The 19,119-nt window shown below is 28.1% G+C and overlaps 1 protein-coding gene across 1 annotated transcript in view; it reads right to left on the bottom strand.

Annotated features, from left to right (window-relative positions):
* The window catches only part of LOC126904067 (uncharacterized), a 140,832-nt gene that overhangs the window by 24,157 nt on the left and 97,556 nt on the right, over positions 1 to 19,119 (bottom strand). The gene's annotated exons all lie outside the window — the stretch shown is intronic.

Here is a 19,119-nt window from a genome sequence, read left to right on the forward strand (position 1 = left end):
AACACGTTTAACAAAATAACTATACACGTATAAAAAAAATCATCCGAATCGAATTTGCATATTAATTTGCTTTTAACTCGGTGAGTGTATGCACATATTATTACTGTTGGATATAATGCAAGTGTATGTGTAAGCGATGGAGTTTGTGTGAAGACGTCGGCTACTGCGGAGTAACGGTGAGCCGCCTATCGGAAATTTGTTATCACTTCACATAGATAATAATATAACGATTTGCTGTTTTCTTGTCTCTAACAAGTGAGTTAGTTTTAATATTTCAAATGACGACTTATTTAAATGAATCTCGCCGACAGAAATTGCTTAAACGAGTGAATAATTGAAACATTCAAGTGATGTTTTGAATACGTATCATTTTTAACAACACCGATAAAAATTGTATCGATAAAAATGCTCTTCAAAGAGTAGTAAGAAAAACATTAGGGATAAAAACTATGTGATTTGTACGCGTGAATATGAGTAGTCACAGTGTGCTAGGCTGATACTTCGGTATTATCGAGGATGTCGAACAGCCATTGTTATAAAAAGAGAAAAGCACTAAGATATAAGGTGCAGACGAAGTGTAAGATAAATGCTACTCAATAAAATAAAAATACAAATGCTACTCTGGAAAAACATATAATACAACCAAGTACTAGGTACAAACGAGCTACGAGATAAAAATACTCGAGATAAGTAGAGGAGGATAGAAGGTAGGCAAAGACATAAAAAATAAACAAACTTCTGACTTAAGGTTGAAAGTCAGAGAGCGACAATCGAGTACTGAGACTGAAGTTTAACATTAAGACTTATGGTAAGTATTCGAGTCGACTGACTACCATGGACAAATCCTATGGATTTAAGTAGTTATTGATTGATAACATAGTTGTATTTTTTTATTTAACTTTCAAATCATCAGTCAGCCGTGGCGAATTCGCCGTCTGAATTAAATAAATATTATATTTATTTTTATCATTTTTTCAACAGTAAAAAAAAAAAATGTAGAAGAGATGCATACAAACAATTAAAATATTAAAGTTGAGATTTTAATAAGAAACTGAACAACCTCCAGAATTTTATAGATACATAAAATTATCACAGTTAGTTAATTATTTATTATAAGTGGAATGTTGAGAGTGAACATNTAGTTAATTATTTATTATAAGTGGAAAGTTGAGAGTGAACAGCAAATGAAAAATTTTAAGAGATTCTCTCAATATTGAAAAAAATAAATGGGGGAGGAGCGTCAGGGCGTATAAAAGTATTTCCATTATGCCTTTTAAAACAATAAACTGAAAGTAAAAGTGTAGAAATAAAATTCTTCTCGAAACTACCATTTTTTTGACATTCATTAAGAATTTTCTACTGATCAGAATCCTGCAGAATTCCTAATAAAAAATTTGTAACTTCTTATTATTACCCAAACCATTTAGATATTTTTAAATTCTGCCTTGAAACTATCTTTTACTACTAAGATCTNGAAACTATCTTTTACTACTAAAATCATAGGAATAACTAGCATAAAGTTATTGAGAATGCTTATTGTATTTTTCCTTACCCTAAAAAATACCTAATATAACTATATACATAACTTTAAACATTTGGGATGGGCCTAAGCTTTATCTAGTTACAACTATGACTAGGATACTTTTTAATTCACGCTAAAATTCTATGATATCGTTTTATGATTTTTTTTTTTATGAATATCCTATTCGTGTCTATTATACTCTTGNTGTATTTTTTTATTTAACTTTCAAATCATCAGTCAGCCGTGGCGAATTCGCCGTCTGAATTAAATAAATATTATATTTATTTTATAGATACATAAAACTATCACAGTTAGTTAATTATTTATTATAAGTGGAAAGTTGAGAGTGAACATCAAATGAAAAATTTTAAGAGATTCTCTCAATATTGAAAAAAATAAATGGGGGAGGAGCGTCAGGGCGTATAAAAGTATTTCCATTATGCCTTTTAAAACAATAAACTGAAAGTAAAAGTGTAGAAATTAAATTCTTCTCGAAACTACCATTTTTTTGACATTCATTAAGAATTTTCTACTGATCAGAATCCTGCAGAATTCCTAATAAAAAATTTGTAACTTCTTATTATTACCCAAACCATTTAGATATTTTTAAATTCTGCCTTGAAACTATCTTTTACTACTAAAATCATAGGAATAACTAGCATAAAGTTATTGAGAATGCTTATTGTATTTTTCCTTACCCTAAAAAATACCTAATATAACTATATACATAACTTTAAACATTTGGGATGGGCCTAAGCTTTATCTAGTTACAACTATGACTAGGATACTTTTTAATTCACGTTAAAATCTTATGATATCGTTTTATGATTTTTTTTTTATAAATATCCTATTCGTGTCTATTATACTCTTACGTACTTATAACAGAAATAAATCCAGAAAATAAAACTTCACTAGAATAATTATTTTTAATTAGTTTTATTGCAGTTAATACGTGAAAATCTTAGAAATACCAATTTTTTAACTAATGGAACTTCATATTTTAATTCAATTCAATTCGTTATCGAAAATTTCTTTTCACGATAATCATCTAAAAGTCAAATTATATTTTGTATAAAAAATTATCGAAGNTCGAAAATTTCTTTTCACGATAATCATCTAAAAGTCAAATTATATTTTGTATAAAAAATTATTGAAGGTGACATTTAAAGGAAAATTTATTTATCATCTAGTTAAAATCAATTTTATTATTATTTTTTTAAAATAAAAATGTATTAAATAAAAAAACGATAAAGAATACATTTTTAACTAAAAAGATATAAATTTTTTTAAATGTACAAAGTTTAATTCGAATTTTTTAGAACAAAACCACATTACAAAGAAGAGAAATCATCTAAAAAAACTTTTAGGAGCGAAAATCTATTATTAAAAAAACGTCATTGAACAAAATTAACGGTAAATAATCGTTTTCGGTATTGCGAGTGAGCGCGAATGGAGTAAAGAGATTACAATCAACTCATAAAATATATATTAGTAAAACATTCATCAGCTGTGAAGAAAGTGCATCTAACTACAGATTATTATGAAATAAATCAACAGTTTGATTTTTGCTAAAATCTCTGTCACTGCAGTAGATCATTTTTTACGTGCATTTCTCAAATCAACGTAGAGGATGTGAAAAAAAGTTTGACAGAAATTTAATTTGAACAAATTATATTTAGCTGTGGTCATAAGATTTCTAACCATTAGAGGAGCATGAATATTATACCGGATTCTCAGCAGGTTACATCACGTCAGACTATATAAAATTAATTGCACCAGCTGGCAGCATTTCAATATTCTTCAACAGTAAATCAATTTTATAGAATCTTTATGTTTCTGACGTTGTTCTTTATTTGAAAATAAGAGGGAGTAAACAATTTACCAAGTGTAATATAATATATTACACAATATACAAAAAATAAATCATGTACAATAATTCTCGAAGCCTTTGAGTCAATAACACCTCTATGGATTCAAAATATTCATAATTATTAGAATTTTTTAGGATTTCTTAGGATTTTAGTGAATTAGTTTTGAGTTTTTGCATAAAACCATTTTTTTACGCTTTTATAGTTCATTTAGTACTATATATAAAGGCCATATCGGCCTCTTCCAAAGAGGAGATTTCTTAGTTATGAGCAATTCGGTACGAGTGGTTGATCAACGGCAAGAGGAATGACCACTCCAATTACTGAACTGATCTTTCGCTCAGCAAGTCGCCTGTGATCGAGCCTTGAACTTAAGACAGTGATAATCAAGTAACCTCTGCGTTACTTATTTGGCCACACCTTATTTCTACTAAAATATTTACTCATAATTATGTATTGACGTGTATTTATAGTCAAGCAATTCATTGAAAGGTTGTTTTCAATAAACAACTATGTATATCACCAGAGATCAATAGTAACGATGTATTGTTACTTATTATAACACTGATGTTGAAGTGCATATGCAACTAAAGTTTGCACCTACAATGATATATGTGCTCGTTCATTTGAACAACAATTATAATTTGTGGTCGAAAGAGCCAATTTCATATAATTTCGAGCTGCAGCAGATTAACGTCGTCACAACCACAAACAATCGATCAACCATAAGTAAGTTAAATTTTTTTCTCGTGTTCGGTAGTATTAGCTTTATCTTGCTGAATCCTGGGTGATAAATAAGTCGCCGTTTATAATTCGAAAATGTTGTTTTAACAAGCTCGGCATTTTGACGCTTCCAATGATAAATCACATTGTCATGCACTACCTTATACGTTAGAAGATGCGAAAGCCATACAATAACAAGGAAAAGAACGTACGGGAGAAACTGGATGTGTTAGGACTTCGTGACAAACTTACGGGTATCCGATATAATATTAATCGTTTTGTGTAATTTAGACTGATAAACGAGTACATAACAACAACTGGTGTGCTTCGTCAAAACACCTAAGCACATTAGCAATTTGTCGTTACATGACAACCATCGAGTAAACGATGTGTATTTTAATGATTTTAAATAGGTGTAAAGGTGTACGTCCATATCCATTTTTACGTACATCTTCTTCTCTCGATCATTTCGAACGTTATGTTTAGGTTATCGACATGAGTCATCGATATAATATAGTGATTATCAAAATTACACCATGACATTAAACCTCCATGGCTTTATAGCATACTCTCGTTTTGTGATCAGTAATAAAATAAGGAATAAATAGTGATAAAGTAATTTAAAAATATTTTAACAAGTAAAGGTTAACCTATAGTTTTACTATTGAACCTATTACTCACTACTTACGCCCTTTCCACGGGTACTTATCATAAAATCTCCTGAGTTTCTTAATATGTGTTATTGACCAGGTGATCGTTAACGATATCTTAAAGACATCAAATTGCCTGCAGCTGAATAGTTACGATTGCACAGTTGTTATCCCTTATTATCCTTTCTTAGTGTTTCTCAAGTGATGATGAAAACTATTGCTAAAGGCATATAAAGTGTATTTTTATTGATATTCAATGAAAATTTAAAATGTATAAGATAATGTGATACCATGTCATTATTTTGACAGTTAGTAGGATCAGCTGATAATAAATTAATATAAATATATAAACAATCAAATCTCTTAAAAATAATTCTAACTTTAGTATAATTTTATGTCGAATAATAAAAATTAATAAAATCATTCTCTCATGATAATTATGGGCCATTCTAGGAACTAAATGTCAATTGTTGAAAAGCTAAAATGAAATTTTGATTTATAAACATAGTAATATTATAATAGTTTATATATACAATCATAAATACAATCAAACCAACCAAATATACTTATGTATAGTCATTTAAGCTATGTTAAATTCTATGTACTTATTTTTAAAAATTTTGCAATTTTTATTCTGTCTAGATTATAAAAAGCTTAACATAGTCAACTATAGTTGGATATAATAGACATAGTACTAAAAGAATTATGGTAATCTTTGTCAGAAGCTTTCTATATTACAAAGGTGTATACAGTACACCTTAAGTGATATATTGTCTGTAATTCACAAACAAATTGTTCAATTTGAATTATTTGTTTTTCACATTTGAACACATTAATATTAATGTAATTTTTAAATTTATAAAGACGATAATTCATATTATTGGTATGAAAGTAATCCGATTCATTGCAATACTAAAATTTAGCACATCGATTAACATCACTATTTATAAAATTAAATTTTGTTGAAATTCTTTTATAATTATTAAGAAATATGAAACATTCTTTGAAATCATTATTTTAGTTTTTTCTAGTTACTAATAAAGATTTTCTTGTGAAATTAAATATAAAAATATATTAAGTTTCGTTCACCTCAAAGTACATTATTTGTTTGACGATTTATTTAGATTTTTAAAAATCAACTTTAACAAAATTTTTATTATAATTTAGAAGTCGTTACGTTTCAATAAATTTAATAAATCTAATTTTTCAGATGATTACTAATTAAAATTAAGCAATAATTACACAAAAATTATTTTAAAAAATATAAAAATTTTATTTTTAACTTTCCTAAAATTTCATTTATGATGTTTAAAAAGAGTTGTGACTGTTTTGTCCCAAAAATTTAGGACTGTACTATTAAATTTAACAGATTTTTTGGATTTTAAAAGTTGAGTGCAAGTGCGATTTTTCAAAAAAAAAATATATATATAAAATCTTATATATTTTGTAACGATAAATACGATGATGTATTTATATTTTACGTATGGAAATTGTATAATTAATTATTTATTTAATTCAAGAAAGGTTTGTATGCAATTTGTTGAATACGCTTTGATGTTATATTTTAATATAAAATCAAAAATTATAAATTGTAAACAAGAATTATACTGTGCAATCAAAAAATCTTTATCTTTATTGACTTTCATAAAAACTGTATATTCTTTTTGTATATTGTTATAGAACAATATTTCATTGATATTAGCAAATCAATAAGATAATAATTATCTTATTCAATTATTGAAAAGTAAATACATTTTTAAATCATTTAAAATAACTATGTGATCTATTGTTTATTGAACTAGACTAATAAATAATAATATACGGTTGTGTTAAATGTGATTCTTCATTTTTGCATTTGATATGAGTACAGGAATAAGAAAACCATTATTTTTTTATTCTATAGAATACGCAATGTCATTGTAATAAATAGCAAATTATATTCGCCTGTTAGTTTTAATATAAGATGTAATTGATTTCCGCACAGTCATTCATTTAGTACACCGACGTAGGTTAGTCAGTAATATCAGAATAGCCGGGCGCCTATTAATTTCAAAAATAAGTCGTTAAGAAATCAGCTTCAATTTAATCGTTTTTCTGCGAAATTAAATACAATAACAAAATGTTGCGTTTGCTTTCAGAGGAATTCTCTTTTCGCAGAACATTTCAAAGTAAAAGAGTCATCTTCAGTCGATTTACGAACGTGTGCCGAGGTGACGTATGGTTGTTATAATACTTATTTTTTATTATATTTTGTAAGACCGCTGTATGTATTTTATTACTGTCATGCTTTTCCCACAGATAAGCGTGTACAGCCGCTGGGTATTTTAATCTTACGAGTCAAATGATTGATTAATTATCCAGAAAATATATTAGTTGGTGACATAAATGGTTATTTATTATTTAGCAAAATGAAATCTGCATCAGCCAATATTATGTGCTATTTTATCAGCTAACACGGTAAAAGTTCAAAATAATTCTAATATTGTGATATAATCATTGTAGTCGCGTTATTTCATACTGAACGCGTCGAAAACACGTATAGGAATTGAAATTAATTGAACTATAAATACTAGTGTCCATTCCTAAACGTTTTTATTCTTATATATAATTTACAACTCATTTTAGTGTTATCCAATTTCCTCGAGAAAACAAATTAAGATGTTCCAAGGAAAAAAATCACTTAGTCACTACGAAGTTTTTTTTTTGTATCTACTTGATCCAACAACGCTTGGGACTTGTTATCAAGCCGTAGGTCTTAAAAAATATTAGTAATCACGATTGAACTCGGCGTCGTTTATAATCATTTTTAGGGATACACGCACACACGACTACACTAATCCGATGACTGTGTAAGAATATTATAAATTAAATATAAAAGAATAAAAGCGTCAAATATTAAATTGAAAAGTAACCACGTACCAAAACAATTTAATGAAACTATTTATTCACACCACCTAATATGGTTAGCCGAATGATTAGCGGTGTTCGTGTATGCTCATTGTTGTTTTCTTAATTAAGTCTTCTCCGGTTGATGTACACATCACGTATTTACACACACTCACACAAACGTAAACCCACCGCATTATTATATTATTAATGTATTACTTGGCGTTTCTTGCACCTCATCTGTCTTTATATTATATTCATAGCCGTCGCCCCGTAGTTGTTCAACACATTTCATTCTATTTCTTCTTTTTAACATACTCATAAATTCGTCTTACACGCGGAACCGGTTAATTACCTGCCGTTAGCCCCACTCCCACATTATGTCTGTTTGATGTTTGAACGTTGTTTATAATTTTTTAATTGCAACGTCGACAGTTTCAATTATGAACTCCATTCGAATTTAGGAAAGTATTATCAGAAACGCTCTGTCCATTGAACCGCATTGGTTTCCAGAAGAAAAAAATACTGACAGTTCGAAAAGAAGGGCGTTATCCCAGTTTAATATTGTGATGGAATATTCATTAAAAAAAAAAAAATAGTATTAAAATTAAATTAGACTTAATATCTTATCGGTTAAATTCCTATATACTTTTATTATTTTTTAAATGAGAATTGTATATAATATATAATTTGCTGTATAATTATAAGACATTTTGCCTGTTTGGAAACGGGTTTTGGACATGAGTTTCATTTAAAACGCATTGGCGGAAGAAAATTTAACTTCCGAATTAACTACTTTTAAACACAGTAAGTTGAAGTCCATGTCTTATTGAGATATTTTCATTATAAATAAAAAACAAGCTGTTTCGTAGAGTAAAACGATGTGAGCTGACCAATTAATCGTAACCATTGTGCGCCACGTTAACAAAGTGAACAAACTGAATAGGTGTAACAGCACTTACTCGCCACTGAATTATAATGATAAATTTATTAGGACCACGTTAAATTATGGAAACAAGATTCGTCTTCGTAGTTCGCCTAGTCGTATGAGAAAGAAAAGTGTTGGAAATGGGCGGCCCTCGCGGTCGTGACCGCGTAGCGGCAACGATAAATCAAATTTCATTATTAATAACAGCCACACTTATTTATATACATATTAAATTATTATTATTATTATTATTATTATTGCTATACGAATGGTTTTGGAATGGTTCACATTATTCGATTAGTCCCAACCACATTTATTCCATATGGTTTCATCGTTTAGTAGTATCATACATTATAGAAGCTTATACATAACAAATCAAATAAACATAAATAAAATTATTTTTTTTACTGTTTCCATTTTTTTTTCTCTACCGACTGCATAAAATACTACTTGTATTTTAAAAATAATCTTACTCTATTTAAATTTCTATCATACTTTGATGTTATTTTTAAATGAAGAAAACTCTTAGAGTATATTTATGAAGTCGCGAGAAGTTTAAGAAACTACAACACACTGTTTTGTTCACACAATTATTTACCCATTGTTGTTTGGCGACACTATTACACTTGACAAGGAAATTGTATTGGCGGTTAGTTTTTTCTATAGTTAATACTTATTCACATTAGTCTGACCACAAAATTATCTCGACAAACGGTATAATTTGTGGTCATGGTTAGGGTGCAACTCAACAAATTTTAATTAACTTTGTCAATATATGACAAAGCGAATTAAAATACTTAAAACCTTAAAAGAGTCATTTAAAATTAAAATTATATTTCGAGACAAATTATACTTTATAGCTCAATTAAATTTCAATTAATTAAAGTCTATGCAGCAGAAATGTGGACAAATTTTTTTTACTCTAAAGTATAAAACATTGATGTAACAAATTTGTTATACACATAAAACTGGAAATCAGCATTCATTATTTTCGGGAATTTTTTTTATTATTTTACAATAATACATCATTATTTTTCTAAGTAAATAATAAAGACACCGAATTTACAACTAAAAAGTTATATTATTAATAATAAACAAATTTCAAACTTATTGTAATTAACTCTTAATAGTTAATTATTAATCGTTTTAAATTTGGATTCGTAATGTAAAATGTTCACATTTTTCATTCGCTTTTATTCAATAAATATTAATATTAAAATACAGAATATTTTACAAAATAGCTCAATACATTGGAATATATTTAGCAAAAAACTTCATTTGTGTCTTGATATCCTTGTGTTGTACAAACATATTTATAACTTCCGTTTGAATTTTAATGTATCTACTAATTTTTCAAAGATGGCTGAAACAACGTAAAAAAAACATGAAACTAAATGTCGAACATTGTACAAACCAATTACACCCAATAATTAGGCAAAATGTAAATCAAATGATAATAGTATTACACGATAGGGTTTCCGACGAAAATGATAATCTTCTAAAAGGAAAATAATAATTCCTTATTTTAACATACACTCACGTGACGCTCTAAATCAACGGCAAAAATATAATTATTGCTGTCACGCTACATAATGTAATAATATATAAATACTTACACATTATGGTAATGTATTGTACTGCTAATAATACGAGTGCGTTTCATACTAACGCTGACGTTGGCTGGATAGAGATGTATACAATTATTATAAACGATGGATATAATTATACGTTGATTATATTATTCCCAAAACCACAATGTGTTATAATAAAAAAATATATATGAATACAGGTTTCTGGCGCTCGTTATAATTAACTAGCTGAATACTGAAGACCACAACACTCTACAAAATAATTCGTCATTCCATAATCAATTTAAAATTCCTCTACATAATGTTATTTATCGTAGATTTTTTAATTTACATAAAAAATTAATAAACCAAGGATTAAATGATTAATTTCATTTTGTCGTCAGTAGAATGTCGCTGAACACGTGTAAGATAGTGTGTAGGCATAGTGATTACAAATTTTATGCTGAACAGGAAGCTCATAGAAGAAATCATACGATTTCTTATGTAAGATCCATAGTCGAAGTATCTCCACTTAACCAATAATTATGTAAATTTGACAAGTAAATATGAAACATATTTGTTACAATCTGTTTTGTGTGATTTACGATAACTTATGTTCGAAATCGATTAATGTCTAATAGTTTCATTCAGAAACATTGTCTAGTTAAAAATCATTTTGGCTAAAAGTATTTTAGCGTTCAAATTTAATTGATTTTATTCTTGTTAATAAAACTTTGCAAACAAGAACAACTTTAATTGCATTTTAAGTAATCAATAATTTTAAAAAACCAAGCCTCCAATTGTGTGGTTTTTAGTGTAGAATGCTATAAAAATGATAATAAATAAAAAGTAAAGTATTGACAACGCTAAGTCGACACCAAGTACTGCAATTCAATGAAAAATTACGGTTAGGCTGTTTTCTATTTTATTCAGAGTTTTTTTTTACGCCACTTCGTATAGTATTGTTCCCTCTTTTTTTTATAACCCATTTTAGCCATAAACCAAGTAACACCGCATTTAATTAAAGTTGTGTTTATTTCAATTTTGATGTTTTTACTATCCATCCAAGAACCTCAAGAGCAAAACATTATTGTAACCTCGACCTCACGGTCGTTAAAGTCTCTGGAGAAGCCTATATCGCTAAAAAATCTTAACAATTATACTATTATATTATTACTCAGTTCATGGTTGAAACACTCACCTACGTTAAACATTAAGAAAAATATAACATTGTGCAATAGTAATTTTCATTGCAATTATGTCGTTGGCCATATGATTTAATTGCCTATAAAATTATCTGTCAGAGAAATTAAATTCCAGGAAAGAATATCCAAATTGTAACTGACATTACATTAGATTAGACACGTATCATACTCTTTTTTTTTTAATTAACGACATTTTTATTTTTGTATTTAATCATTGAAATAAGCGAGTTAGTGCTCCTGGCTGAAGTATGTTCATAATGTTCATAATGTTATAATAACTACTACAACATGAACACGGATTATAAATTTACTTTAGTTTAAAATATAATGCACACTGTAATTAAGAATTTATTTTGTGAACACTTGTTTGGTATTACACTGAGTGCTATAATGATTAGCACATAGAACAACTATAATCTAAACTTAATATCAGGTGTGTGTATATAGTCAATGGAGATACTGTCAGTTAAAATATATAATGCACTCGAATGAAATCGGTAGGAGTGGCATTTGCCGTCGATTTTCATTTATTTATATAGGTAGTATAGGAAAATTTCATTATAACACGATTCTATTTACAAATTCTATTACACCGTTATTAGTCTATTCACTCGATTTAGAATACGACACCAAAATAATCAACACAATTCTTTTATCTGCCGGTAATAAACATTATTAAAAAACCTGTTAACTGTTTAGTATTGATTAGACACGATCTGCTCGTATTGAAAATTAAACAGCTGTCAACAGTTGCTTAACCAATGTTGTTGTGTATCGCCACGATAATCAAAACCAACAAGGTTTTCAGTGAGTACTAATTGGTTGTAATAATTACAGATATGTAGTTGGCGGATACTATAAGATAGTACCTTTGGCCGGTTAGGAAATTGTTAACGCTGTAATGCCCCAAAGCATATTCGCTGGTACAATTATTACATATGCAGAGATACATATTACGGTAAAACTTAAAATTACTCCGAGTTGAAGTTCCATTTTATTATATTTTTTTGGCAGCTCAGCTATTGACTTCCGAAGCGGCTCCTTGAATATTAAAATTAACGCCTCGGAAAAACTCAATAGTTGTGCAATGTGCAGTTCTCAATCGCTTTCTCTAGTGCGATACACATGTACACACGCTATGTAGAATGCATATTGTATTAATGACAATGACGGCGGTATAATAACAACGCCATAACAGTTATTTTTATGACTGTCGTCCGCAGCCACAGCTCCGGTTGAATTCCCGACGGCTGTGGCACCTCCTTTCTGTTGTATCTATACTTTTTAACTGATGCTGCTGCCCGCCTCGTACCCCATTTCAAATACGATTGTACTGTTTTTAAATTCTCGAATCTCTTGATCTATATTACACTGCTGCAAGTATGTATTGTTATTAAATTACTCGAACAATATACTTCCAGCCGTAACAATCCTTTTATTTTATCAACTGTGACCAGGGTTTCTCAAATTCATCTCATATGAAAATATTAATGAAAACAGTCACTTAAATAAAATTGTCCATGTTCACAATAAAAAATATATTTTCGTCCAGAGATTTGGTACTCTACAAGGTAATCGTTTGATGTTTAAACATAAGCCGTTATAATGAGCTTCGGTTAAAACAAGAACTAGTAAAACGGTAGGTCTCGGCAGATTACCATAAGGCTGCATGTTAAACATATGGTAAGAATGAGATATTACATTAGATATTGGAAATTACTATTGTTTACCACGAGCAAACATTAGATTTTTTTCAGATAAGGTGTATTATTGTAGTCATTATAGTAGAGTGTGTTTTTACCCGTTTCAGTAAATTTTAATTTAAATTTAATTGTCATGAATAATTTATGTATTTATAAACATCCCATCATGTCGACAATTGAAAAAAAATTATCATAAACTGTCGGTTCGAGATCGGTGACATAAGTAGTGCGATTGCTAATGAATTTGGGCTTCTCATCATCAACTATTTCAACCATTTGGAAGAATAGGGAATTTTTAAAAACGAAGTTTGAGACTATGCCACTACAGACAAAATCGCTGAATACTGCCTAATATAAGTACCTTGAAAAAGCTGTATTATAGATTAACCAACCTCGATCATAAAACGTACCTATGACAGATACTATTTTACAAAAAAAAAAAACAGATCAATTGGCTAGACGAATGAATATAAAGAATTTAAAATGATTTTCATTTTGGATTCAACGACATAACAATTGTCGTTTTGACAAGATTTCAGGTGAGTCCTCGTTAGTTAATACAGAAGTGTATTTTAGCTGGTTTACTAATATTTGACCCACTCTAGGGGCAAATTTCTTACTTATAACTCTTTATAAAACCCTACAATTGAAGCGTGAATAATGTTTGTAGGTTTTAGTTGTAGTCAATATGACTGGAATCGATAAAAGAAAACTTCTTGTAATTGGAAAGTCCTCGGTGTATAATTATTAATCTGGCAACTTTTTTAGAGTATATATTATAAGAAAACAAAATTTTAAGATCATAATTACAGTAATAAATTTTACAAGTTACAGGTGAACCGGTTTTGCCGTTAAATCAAAAATTGATTAATAATTTTAATTTGCAAAAAACTGAAATATTTTGTTAAATGGTAATTATAGTGCACTAAATATACTTTTGGCTATAATTAATATTAACCTTGAAGATGAATACATTAAAATTGATCCCAATAAACCAATTTGGTCGTTATTATTAGTAGTTATCTCGGCCATATCAAAATTTACATATATAGAATTTAAAAATTTTGTTAAGAGTATAGGGACATAGCTAAAAGGCATATTCAAATATCATATTGATAATAGTATAAATTGAAAACAATGAGTAATAGATCTATGCTTTCAGAAAAATTAACTTGATATAAAATCAATAAATCTATGTCAAAACAATTTAAGCTTACTCTTAATGAATTCATTTACATAAATTAGCTTATATATAATTAACTTATAGTACATCATAACACATATTTTTGGTATTATTGTCCATACAAAAATTATATTTTTTTCATAAATTAGTTAGTCATCCAATAATTTTTATGGGGTCACAGTCTTAAGTTCTTTGTTTCATATTTGCTATTTTTCTGTTAGAACAAAAAATATTTAATTTATTTTAGGTATGGTTTATATTATGATAAATTTTGCTTCAAATTTAACGAAAAAACGTCTCTTTAATAACTTTGGTAACTTATTATCATATGTACTTCTTAATTTTAAATTTAATTTTACCTCGAAGGCTGCAAATAATCATTTCATCAACTCTGCCACTATTTGCATTGTTACAATGAAGATATTTTGTAAAGATGAATGGGATTTTTCAAAACTAATTCAACCCTATTCTTATTTAGGTTTTTTTTTATATAAAATTAGATAGATTTTTTTATTTTCTTATTTTTACTATACTATACTAATAGTTTTAATATAAAATTTTCTAATGGCGTTACTTAATAAACCAATGTTATATTAATTATTGTTTTATTAAACCGGCAGGGTGCCATCTGTCAACAATAGTTTTAAAAATTATGATGTTTCATGCTTATAAACTGCCAAATCATGAATAGCTAATGAATTCCCCTAGAATTTAAGATAGGCACAGAATAATATGCTGTACGTCATTATCCCGTAGTATCAGATAAAAACATACAAGCTCATTCAGTTCACAATAATTATAACGTTATTATAAAATATATTTTAATTTAAATTACATTAATTTACAACAAATAGTTCATATACAACAATAAAATAGTACCGAAAGCGATTAATGATATTATCTCATCCTTTTTATGACATGCAATATTTGGTTAGGGTAAAATGTTTTTTTTTTTTAATAAAATACTGACATTTCATTCTTATAATACTTAGCTTGAACTAAATTTTTATATTGTTAATTATTCAAACGTAATATACTCACATGTTGTTCCACGGAATAAGAAAATATTAAGATAAAATTTTTGATAAGCACTTAACAACTAATTATAAATATTTAATAAAATAAAGGCAGTTTTAGTTTGATTAAATGAAAAAACAAAAACAACATAGGTCAAAGGATCGCTACAGAAATATTAATTGTTTTTCAATGCCACGTCCTTTTTTCTTTTAAGCATTTATTATATTAAAGGTGAACTAGATAGTTACACCGACTTTGATCCGATTGAAAAAATAATTTTTCCTGTTTATTTATGTTATTTTCGTTAATAAATTAAGTATATTTATTGAGTATAATCATTTTATTTAATTGTAAATTTAAAAATACAAAAAATAAAAATAAAATGATGTTCGAAATGATCATAGTTATTTAGATTTGTAAAGTTTACTAATGTAATGTTGCCAATTTAACCATGTGGTCAATTAAAAATGTATATATTTTTATTTAAGCCTTTTGGTCGGGGTAAATTCTAAAAAAATGAGTATTAGCTGTAGTACAATTTCTACTGATGTTGTTTCAATGGTGTTATAATGAAGATAGGGTGTGGATGTAATTTTAATTGTTAAAAATCATGTGCTAGAGATATAATTTCCTTCCACTCTTTTTACATCGCCTTTAGTAAAGTATAATTTTTACCATTTTTTCATAAATTTGCAATATCACATTCTGTTGTCGTGATAATTAAGGCAACCATAATAATTATTGGCAACAAATTTAAATGTTTCGACGCAGTTTTGTGCAATGTAGATACTTCGACGTTATTTAATAATAGTGTAATGTAAACATTTAGCTTCAAATATTTCAAAAACTTTATTGTCAGGTTGCATAAAATCATCTGTACATTTTTTTTAATGATTAGATTTAATGAATCATTAAATAGTTTTATTGAATCGTTTCTGTTGCATAAACGATATATTAAATGTATTATGGTTAATAACATAATTACCCGGTTAGTTGTTGGTTTATTAATCTTATCACATAGAAAATTGATAAAATTAATTATGTGACGTGTTTGTTGCTTTCTACTTAAAGTAATTTATCTTCATTCTCGTTCTAATCTACTGTCTTAAACATGGCGGATGATTTTAATAAACTGTTATTGAAAATAAGGTATTCTTGTTGTACATAATCTATCATTCATAATGCATAGTGTCGTACTAATAATTATTCTTAAATAAATTATTAGAAACATTTCGCAAATTACGAAATGTTTATATAATTAAAATAGACACGTATACATGAAATTACAGTGTAAAGCTATCTTGATAAATAAATAAATAAGGCTTATCGGTGCAAGTGTAAATATTTAAGTTTAGTAATCAATACTACCGTGGCTTTAATTTAATTCGCATAAAAAAAAAAAATTCATAAGTCATGATAAAATTGCATTAGACCAAAATTTACTATTTTAAAAATATAATACATTTATAAATCATATCGTGACTATAAAGTTCATAAAATCGTTTCAACAAGGTATAAAGTGTTTTAAATTTAATTTAATAGAAATTTACTATCAAAACAAACGTTTGGTAATAAATTCAGGTCCATACCAAAGATGAGTTGCATAAATAAAAATCATTATTTCGTAAAATTCGAATTTTGGGACTTTTACCTTAATTTTCTGAATATTTTACTATTTTTTGAACTTAAAATATTGGTTTTAGAAAGAAAATAAAAATTTTTTTTTTTTAGAATATGTAATTTTCTACATATTTTTGTATATTTAATATTTGGTGAGTTATTAAGCGATGTTCCAAAAATAACAAATTCAAATTTTGAGTTTAAGTCGCCATGTGTTAACATAATTGGATTTATGTCAAATTTTGCAAAAATAATAATAATAATTTACTTGTTAGAATAAAAAAACCGGTCCTCGAGAGAATTAAAAAAATCGCCAAATTCCTGACACCCTAGTGTATATAAAATTAATTATCAAACTACTTCTTAGCATCGATGCAAAACTGAAAAAGAATTAGTTTTACAACGATATTGCTCAAAAATACGTCAAAAAATCATAAAAACATCTTGCTGAAGTGTTCAGCACTAAAATTTTTACTGATTTCCTTTTAAATGCGACATGATAACGCGTTTCCCTCAGTCGCACACTACGTTATCATCCTAAAGCTATTGTTAAGTAACTTATGCGATGAGCTTTTTATTGCAGTACACTTGTAAATTGCTTGATCACCAAGTACATAAATCTCTCATATTAAATGTAGAAGTAAATTTTTAACTACAAAAAAGTAAATCATTTTTTAATAGTACAAATTCATTATTCAAATCCGACGTTTCTATTGCTAATGAACTGCTGAAATCGCATAAACGATAAATAAAACGATATAACAATATAACGAAGAATAAAATCAATATAGTTTAAATAATACTACTTAGTAATTTATAAAATTTGAAGAAAAAAAAACAATAATTCGCTATTGAAAAAATAAAATTTATATAATTTTTATTTAGACGAACGTTTAAATTTTTAATGACATGAAATCGGGTCATAATTATGAAGGATTGGTAACCACTTTTTTAGTGGATCAATATGTTAAATCAACGTTTAATGAATCGTTAAATAATTTATTCAATCAATAGCGCCTTATTGGTTCATTAAACGTTTAATGAACTTTAATGCAACCGGCATAAGAACGGATGAAGATTCAAAAATAGTTCATTTTTGCTATTATTTCCCCCTATTAGTGATATGCAGGAATTTGTATCACTAACAGAATTACACTTGTATCGTAAAACACATGCGTTTTTTAGTTAGTTAGTAGTAACATAATGAAAATGTTAATCTAATAAGTATGGTATCAATAACTAACTGAAAGAAAACTATGAATGAATTAATAAAATATCATGAACTCATTGTAGTTCGAGTATGTCTCATATTCACAAACAACTCTTGTTGTGGATAAATACAGAATGACTCGGTAAAACTTTTGTAGCATCGGAGGTTTATGTTTTCTTTTGTCTGTTAAACAAATGATGAACCGTTTAAATCTATTGAGCGCGTGCACCGGCGTAAGGAGGCCACAAAAAGGCTTACGGATAAATCCTGTTCGAAGATCAATAATCCTAAACAATGTTTGCCCGTTATTTGTATGCAAATCGATATGTTAGATAACATGAAGTACAGACTACATCGTGTATACTGTACTGTGTGCGGAACACGTTTGATTCGACCGATACACAGTTTGTTTAGTTAATTGTTAATTATGTAATCTAACAAGTATAATTTGATAAGTTCATGTGAAACATGTTTTGTGCCGTCAAATTCAAAACTACACGCCGGCTACTTCGGGCGCAACTTGTTTTGGTCACCACTGATTAGCAACCGGTCGTCTTGTAACTACCACAGTCGGTTTACACGCGATCATGGGCAAGAGGCCGCGGCGGTAAAAAAATCTAGAAGGAGAAAGACAAGTGTTGAATATTATGAGGTGTTGGGTGCCCGTCAAACGGCCGTACTTAATGTCTTCACGCCGTGCAGCCGAAACTAATTGTAAAAGATGTCTTCATCGTGTCGTTCCCGCCACTTGTTCAACACCGCAGGAAAAAAAAAACTGTACACACAACACATACACACAGATGTCAGGATAAAGTGGCATTACATTATCCGTGTACAAAGACGGTAATATAATAATAATAATAATAAAGACATCATTTTTTTCCTATCTCTTTTTACAATGTACTCGGACGTTATAGTTTTGCTTTTTTGACGGAAATCATAATTATTATTGAATTATTATAACGCCGTCACGTCATTCTATCCTTAGGCGTATGCGTCCTAAAAATTACACATCGAAAGTATTCATACGTCTCAT

The sequence above is a fragment of the Daktulosphaira vitifoliae genome, unplaced genomic scaffold (assembly GCF_025091365.1).
Source record: "Daktulosphaira vitifoliae isolate Bord-2020 unplaced genomic scaffold, ASM2509136v1 Scaffold_4, whole genome shotgun sequence".
NCBI classification, from domain to species: domain Eukaryota; kingdom Metazoa; phylum Arthropoda; class Insecta; order Hemiptera; family Phylloxeridae; genus Daktulosphaira; species Daktulosphaira vitifoliae.